Below are 9041 nucleotides of genomic sequence, written 5' to 3' on the forward strand. Positions count from 1 at the left end.
AATAAAAAAAGAATTAAAGTGAGGGACTCTATCACCAAAATTCCTTATTAAACAGTTCACAGAGAGATTAGTGCCTATGGGGATGTTAGAACAAGTCCAACAATCTTATTGACTTGGTTCTTATATAAACGTTAAATGGTGGAACACTTCTACAAACTTCCTTATTTAACAAATAACAAAGGGAAGGAAAGATAGAGAGAAACTCTTTCACCAAAATACCTTTTTGAATAGTTCACAAAGAGGAGAAAAAATAAAAGTGGGGAAAATAAACAATCTAACTTAAGACAGTGGATTCAATTGTCATCGTTCATGGGAACTAATCAGAAACCTAGTATGGTAGCAACCACAGTTACACAATGAAAGAAGGAAGAGGCCAAGAGGCTGCTGAGAGTAAACAAGTAGGAAAAGAATACTGGCCTCTTCCCAGTTTGAGAGTCCATCCTCTCATTTTTATTTTGAAAATATATGGTACCCCCCATCTGAACTGGTACCTTCCTAAACTGAGAGTCAGTCCTCTCATTTTTATTTTAAATATATATGGAGTAGGCCTGGATTAAGGGGGGTGGAATAGGGGACCGGCTGGTGGCCTGCCAAGCCTCCCAGCACCCACCGAGCTAGGGAGAATGCCATCCGGCATGGGGTGTCCTCTAATCCCATACCTGGGAAGAGCTGGCCTCTAGGATCAAGGCACCGGAAGCCAGCTATTTTCCCAGCCCCTCCCTTTGCTCCTCCTCCCTAGTGTAGAGAGTGGGGAAGCCTGGAGACCCCTAATGGAGTCCACCTGGAACCCACAGCAGGCCACCTGAGGTGGCACTCAGGCCAGGCCTAGAGTCCAGGGGAAAATAGGGGAACGGCTGGAGGCCTGCCAAGCCTCCCAGCACCCCACAAGCTAGGGAGAATGACATCAGGCATGGGGTGTCCCCTAAGCCCATACCTGGGAAGAGCTGGCCTCCAGGATCAAGGCACGGAAAGCCAGCTATCTGCCCAGAATCAGTTTTTTAAGTTTCTCTTTCTCTCTCTGTTTCTTTCTGAGTCTTGGTAATGGTTTATTGATCTTGTTTATTTTTTCATATAAGAAACTCTTTCTTTCATTAATATTTTCTTGATTTCCAGTTCATTAATTTCTCCTCTAAGTTCTATTATTTCCTCCTGCCTGCCTATTTTTTGGTTTATTTTGCTGATAATTTTCCAATATTTTAATATGTGCCATTTTGTTATTTATTTAGGAATTTTCTTCCTTCCTATGAATGCTTGAAAAGCTATAAATTTTCTTCATAATATGCTTTTTGTTGTGTCCCACAATTTCTGATAATTCATTTCTTCATTTTCATTTGCTTCCAGGAATTTTTTTTATTTCCTCTTTGATTTAATCTTGACCCACTGGTTGCTCAGTAGTGATCTGTTTAATTACTAGAAGTTAAAGTTATTTTTTTAGTCTGTTTTTATTTTAAGTGTATCATGGTCTGAAAAGATAGTATAAACAATACCTACCCTCTTGACTTTATGAAATTATGTTTTATGGCTAATTATGTGTTGATCTTGGAAAATGTCCTTTGCGCTTTGGAGAAAATGTGTATATAGCTTTCTAGGGATGAAGAGCTCTCTCTATATCTACTACTTTCTACTCTCTTCCATTTATTACTTCAGAGCCATTTATCCTTGTTAAGTTTCAGCCTGGTTGACCTATTTAGGGGTGATGAGGTGGTGTTGAAGTCTTCTACTTTCTTTGTATTTCTATTGATGTCATTCTTTAAGTTTATAAGCAGTTGTTTTAGGTAACATATATGACAAAAGAGCCAATAAGTTGTAAGGTCATCTTCTGCATCACTTCTTTCCCTTAGTTATTTTTAAACTCACTTATATATATTTTTTTCATATATATATGTGTGGATGTACATTTTTTGTCTTGTTTTTGTTTTCTTCACTTCCTTAACTTCACCTCTTTTGGTTCTGCTTGGTACAAAAACCTACAATAAAAAAGTCTTTCCTGGGATAATAGCTCAGATCAAAATCAGGGCACAGAGAGAATGGAGTCTGATACTCTCACCCCCAAATGCACCAGCAATATAATAAATAACCATTTCTTCCTGCAAAGGCATACTAAAAAAGGGGAAAATTTTACATATAAAAGCAAGCTCTTATCTACTACTGATAAGAACTCACACTTTTTTGTAATACAGAGGCACCTCCCACCTTGAACATATGCCATGTGGACCCAACTTAGACTCCAGGTGATTAGACAATGACCTTCCAACCCCAAACTCTAGATCCCAGACATAGAACCAACACAGTTCTCCACAACAGCTCCAGGAACCAAACTCCCTCTGGAACATTCTTAATATTGCTCTGACACCAAACATGCACCAGTTTTGATCTGATATCCTGACAATGAGGAAATGGCAACAACTTAATCTAAAAGTAGGTTGTCATCATCTAATAATAGGATGAAATCAGAAGACTTGTTATTCTTTGATCTGTGCAAAAGCCAAGATCGCTGTCTACCGAAAACTGACTATGACAACCAGACTAGGAAGAACTTATCCTGGGACCAATAAAAAAATCCCTAGTCTAGGTCTTGGCCCACAATATGTACAACCAAGAGCTCAATTTCAGAGGTCTAACTGAGACAACTGCAACTGAACAGGTCTTCTGGAAACATAATGAAAGACTCTATTCTAGGCTTCATCCTAGAATCAGTGCAAATACCAAGACAACCAACTACAGAAGACTGAGTAAAACAACAGTGATGGAACAGAACTTCTAGAACTATAAAGAAAGACTTCATCTTAGGCTCCATCCTTTGCCCTGTGCAGATACCAAAAGCTCTAGATACAGAGGTCTGATTTTATCATCTATGATGGAACAGAAGTTTTCCATACACCATAAAAGGACCTACGGAAGAGTAAATTAACACGTATGGAGTCTGTAGTTATTCCCATGACAGTATACACCAAGGACAGAGAAACCTTGTATCTATTAGGCCAAGGGAATCCCTTTCTAATTTCCCCAATATTTATTGTGTCTGACAAAAAGAGAAGGCAGCACAAAATAACTTGGGGTTGTTGTTGCTGTTGTTGATTTCATTTTTTGCACATTGTTTTGTTTTTATTTCAGGACCGTGGTTACTGTGTGATGGTGGTCTTATTGCTGTGGTGCACTTTGGATTTTTTTTATTTTTCTTTTTGTATTTTGATGTGTTTCTCTTCCTTTTTACTTTTCTCTCAAATTAATATTTATAGCCTCTAGAAGGACTCAGCCCATTTTTTGCTTGTTTGATTTTTCCCCCATTTTATTATTTTTTTCCTCAAACAAAACCACATAACTGTAACCATCTTGTTCTGCCTCTCAAATTGAGGGGGAAACAATGGAGGGTACCAAGACCAAACAATTGTATGATCACTAAGTAATAATAAAAATGATCAGACTTAAATACCAAACCCAAAGCCAACAATAACAGAATTGATATCCAATCTGCAACAAGCTTGACACAGAGGGGACCACTTTTAATAGCAGCCTGGGGAGTAAGGAAGGGGAATATGGGATGTATGCTGGGAACGGGGGTGGAGGGAGGACAACTCTGGTGGTGTTAATTCCCTGATTCAATGACAATACATACCTAAAATATTACTGTGAAAGATGTGTAATCTCCTTTGGTCAAAATTTAAATTATTATTATAAAAAAAACTCTGTGGACAAAGAAGTTAAAGAGTTATTTTATAAATAATATTAAGTCACCAAAACATACTGATAGTGAGCACTGCAGCAGGAGTCCCTGGCATCGAGTTATCTTCTGCCCCTTACTCTGTGGATAAAAACATTAAAATTTTATTATAGGCCTTTGTAATGAGAGGTTGATTGAACACCTGTTCAATCTAAACAGTTGTTTTAGTTTTTGCAGGTTTCTTTATAGTATAAAAGAGAGTAAAGACTTTGTGTTTCTCTTCTTCAGCTTGATTTGATTGCTCCTCCTAGCTGGCACCCTGGCACCTATGATGTTAGGAGTATCTACCATTTAGATCATTGTGTTTGTTCATGGAGTTATTCTAAATACCACATATAAGTGATATAATTCTATATTTATCCTTCTTCTTGCTTGCTTACTTCATTTAACATAATATTTTCTAGTTCCATCCATGTTGCAGCAAATTGTATGACTGTCTCATTTGTTACTGCTATTTAGTATTCCATTGTGTATATATAACATATCTTCAAGATCCATTTATTTGTTAATGGGCATATAACTTGATTCCACATTTTGGCTATTGTATTGAGTATTACAACAAATAGTAGTGTTCATACATACTTTCAGATAATGTCTTTCTATCCTGAGAAGAATGTATGTTTCATTTTCTGAGGACAGAGAGCTCTGTATAAGGCCATAATCCTAGTTCTTCTAGTTTCTCATTTAGAGCTCTTATGTCTTTGCTAGTGTTCTGCCTAGTGGTGGTAAAGGTGTGCTGAAATCTCCCACTGTTATCACATTTCTGTCTATATGTTTCTCCAGTATTATGAGAAAACACCTTACACAGTTTTCTGGCTCTACATTTGGTATATAAATGTTGATCAAAGTCAGTACTTCTTGGTCTAATAGTCTCCTGATCAATAAGTAATGTCCATCTTTGTCTCTGAGCACGTTTATAATATTAAATGCAATTTGGTCTAATATAAGAATGGCTGTCCCAGCTTTTTTGTTTTGTTTTCCAATGGCTTGAATAATTTATTTTAATCCTTTCATTCTAAGTCTGGGTCTATCCTGAGCTTTTAGGTATATTTCTTCAGGTAGCAGATATTTGCTTTTTGTTTTCTGATCCAACCCTCTACTCTGTAACTTTTAATGGAGAGTTTAGAACATTGACATTTAAGAAGATTATTGACAGAGAGGATTGTTGTGCTGTTATATTGCTAGGCTTGTTGTTACAATTAGGTTTTTTGTTTGTGTAATTGATTTCTGAGTAGTTCATTTAGAGTTGCTTTGGTAAGCACAAATATTGTGAGTTCTTTTTTTTTTTTTTCACTGCCTCTTTGATTATTAGGTCTTTATTCAAAATTTAGCTGTCCAAAGTTATCTGCCTTTTATAGAACAAATTTGTCTTTAAGCAGCAGGCTTCTTTTCTTCTGTGGCAGATTTCTTCCCTGCAGGCTTCTTTTGAGCTGGTTTCTTGGTAGGTGCAGCCTTTTTCCCTACAGGAGGCTTCTTTGGTTTTTTAACACCAACAGGCTTCTTTTTCCCAACCACAGGCTTCTTGCCTGCAGCAGCCTCCTTCCCATCAGATTTGGCTTCTAGTGCTGCTGCTTTTGTCTCAGAATGTTTTTAGTCTTCCCTCCTAGGTAAATGAGTTTTTCAGGTAGTGGACTCTAGGTTGGATGTTTCTTTTATTCAGTAGTTTAAATATGTCATTTAACTGTTTTCTTGCTTTAATTGTTTCAAATAGGAGATCTGGTTTTATTCTTATATTCTTTCCTTTTTACTTGATGGTTTTTATTCCTCCCTTATTGCTTTGAAGAATTCATCTCTCTCTTTGCTTTATGTCATTTAGATTACTATATTTCTTGGTGTTGATCTATTAGGGTCTATTTTATTTGGAACACTTTTTGCTTCTTGGATTTATAGAGCACCTCTTTCCAGGGAGAGAGAAAATTCTCTGATATTAATTTCTTCACTACTTGTTCTTCCCCTTTTCCTTTTACCACCCCTTCTGGTATTCCTTCAAGTTGTAGATTATTTCTTTTGTCTTTGTTCATTAAGTACCTTACATTTTCTTCCAATGTTTTATCTCTCATTTCTTTATCGACTTCTTTGTTGTTGCTGGATTGCATTTTTTCTTCAAGTTCATCCAAGCAACTCTCTCTGTGTAATTCTGCTACTGTGGCTTGCTAGCATATTTTTTAGTTCCCTTAGTTCCATTGGTATGGACTCTCTCATCTTCTTGATAGAGTTCTTTGAGTTGGATGAATTGTTTGTCTATGAATTTCTTAATTTTTTGGTTAGTGATTCTTTTAATTCCATTGCTAAGACATTAATTGCTGATTTTAGGGCCTCATCTATAAAATGTGTGCATTTTGGAGAATTTGGGAATGTGCTAGGATTTCTCTCCATATCCTCAGCTACTGGTGTCTTCCTTAGTTTTCCCATTGTTCTTTAAATAGGGTGGGTTCAGATGCTGCAGTTTCAGGGTGTTTTTTAAAGAATGGTCTGTTTAATTGTAGAGAAGGTGGTTAGAGGTAGATCTGTTTTAGGGATCATTTATTATAGGTACACAAGGTTACCCAAGTATGGTAGATATGTTGCAGCTTAGTCTGTTGGGTTTTTCCCTTGGTTTGGGGCTATAAATTTTCTTTTTTTAATTAATATCTTTGTTGAAACACTGTGATTACAAATATGATTGTAATTGGGTTTCAGTCAGATACTTTGTAAAGAAGAAAAAAGTTGGGCCTGGTCTGCCTATGACTGTCTGGTATAGCCTGAAATGTTAGCAGGGTTTGTGAGGCATTTGAACTATGCCCACATTCCACTGATCTCTCCTGATCAGGAAGATGGGCTTCTGACTGGTGGTGGCTGGAGATGCAGTTGGGTATATTTCCTAATTTTTAAGTAAACTTCATTTCAAGTGAATAAAATCTTCTGCGCATTACTAGCATGCGTAACAATTCAAATAACATACATTGATAATGACAATTTAAAGTTATAGCTAAATATATGCTAATAAAAATACCATCTGCCCTTTCCAAGTCTAAAACTTGAGAAGAGAATGCCATCATAAAATAAATTAAATGCTGGACAATATAGCTATAGTCTAGTGTAGAATGAAAATAACAAAGAATCTTTAGTAACAGTTCTGTCAAGTTAAGATGTGCATATCAATAATTGTTAACCACTTTCCAGGAACCACTGTGGAATAAAAGATGAGGAGTAATTCAAGAGAAGTTCTTCCAAACAGATATCTGACAAGTCTAGAGGTAAGCCCCCACCCCACTCCTCACTAATATTTTATACCTCTTTAATCTGTTAATCACTTTAAGTTTAACTATAAATACCTGTGGTCAAATATAGTTTTGTCTTTATAAAAGTTCAGAAGTCTTTCATGTCTGTTCTATATTCACCTACTAAATCTCTTTCTCAATATTATCTACAGATTCTGATATACTAGCATTAACTAGAAACAAAATTTTCCGTTAGAAGATTTTAAAATGTCTCCAAATTAAATTAACTCAAATATATTAATTTTATTTTATATATGACCACATCAAAATAGGTTTTTAAAGATTCTGCAGAGGTTAAACAACAGTAAGATAAATTTAAGAAATGTCAAAATATATAAACTGTCATAAATTTGAATACAAATCACCTTCTATTGTAAATCCTTAGGGACATTAATGTACCAAAATAAAATTATCTTACAAATTAAAGTTCACAGAATTTAAAGTCCAAAGTAATTCAATCCAAAATTAATTTTTTTGCTTCTATGAGTTAAATGTTCAAAGTCATTATAGCACAAAATAAAATTTCTTGTCCTTGTGAGTGAAAGTTCATATAACTAAAATCAATCTCTCAAAGTGAAGTTCTATAGTCATATTTCAAAGTATTTTTTAAAATACTATTCTCAGTTATTCTCAGTTACCAATAGAATTATCTTATTGTGGAGTTGGGTTTCTTGAGTTTCTTGAGATTGCTATCTCCCTTAATAATATATGTGGATCTTTAGGATCTTATCTTTCATTTCTAAACTATCTCTTTAAAGGTTTTTGGGGGAGAGGGTTTGGGGCGACACCCAGTGACGCTCAGGGTTACTCCTGGTTAGGCACTTAAGAGCAATTTGCTCCTGGCTTGGGAGATCATATGGGACACCAGGGATCAAACTGAGGTCTCTCCTGGATCAGTCACATGCAAAGCAAACACCTTACTGCTGCGCTATCGCTCCAGCCCCTTTGAAATTTTTATATAATTAAAATTCATGTTTTACAAAGTTATTAATAGTTGCGTTTAAGCACACAATGCTTTGACATACAACCAGTGCCAACTTCTTTCCACAAGTGTTCCCTTGTGTCTTCTTTCCTCAACACTATGTTTACTGTCACATTTCATGGTCTCTGACTCCTGTACCATATTACTTGCCTTTCTTATCTTCTCCTCCCCTCTTGATTCATTTTCTTCTCAGTCCTCTTTCCTGTACATGGGTCAAAGCTGATCTAGGCATTCCCCCTTTACTACACTACATGTTCTCATCCAGTTATTCTGTGTACCACTGACAAGCATTCTATATTTATATATATTATATATACCACTGAGAGCATTCTATATTTGTCTTTCTTCTTCTGTCTTATTTCATTCAACATAGTGTCTTCCAGTCCTAACCAGATTGCAACAAATTGCACAATTTCATCGTCCTTTGTACATATAACAAATGTTTATTATTTATTCTTTTGTTTATGGACTCCTAGATTGATTTCATAGATAAGTAGTAGTAAGTGCCGAGATACAAAATGGCTTGCATATGTCCTTTTAAATGCATATTTTTCTTCTCTGGAGTTAGATGCCCAAGATGCCCATATTTCTGGGTGTTTTGGCAGTTCAATTCTTTTTTTTCCTCAGAGGATAGTGTGTACGCAGTCCCCCACTACCATAAATTACGCAGTCGAGTTTCCCACATTTGGGGAAATCGCAGGGATCAACACGCCAAGAGTGCAATGGGCGAGCCTCACCCTGGGGAAACCACCTTCGTGATCATGTAATCATCCCTGCCAGGTAAGTATGGCAGTTCAATTCTAAGTTCACTGATAACTCTCCATACTTTTTTCCAGAATGTTTAAATAAGACAACACAACAATAAGCAGTGGGTGTAAATTATATAACTTTTAAAAAGGCATTAAAATGTGTAGACATATAAGATTATATGACCCATAACCCCACCTACTAAATTTAGAATGTACAGAATTCTGCCCTCTTAGAACAGTTAATACAAATACAATTCTGTTCTCAGAATGTAAACTTATGTTATAAATTTCAGTTTAGACATTCAAGGTACCTACATACAGGAACATAA

General features: G+C 35.9%; 1 non-coding gene across 1 annotated transcript; it reads right to left on the reverse strand.

Moving 5' to 3' along the window:
- Window positions 1–8587: 8587 nt before the first annotated feature.
- LOC126005138 (U1 spliceosomal RNA) lies at window positions 8588–8751 on the reverse strand. Its single transcript, XR_007494312.1, has one exon. It is a non-coding gene; the product is annotated as a U1 spliceosomal RNA (small nuclear RNA).
- Window positions 8752–9041: the final 290 nt, after the last annotated feature.

Source organism: Suncus etruscus, chromosome 3, assembly GCF_024139225.1.
Source record: "Suncus etruscus isolate mSunEtr1 chromosome 3, mSunEtr1.pri.cur, whole genome shotgun sequence".
In the NCBI taxonomy this organism is placed as follows: domain Eukaryota; kingdom Metazoa; phylum Chordata; class Mammalia; order Eulipotyphla; family Soricidae; genus Suncus; species Suncus etruscus.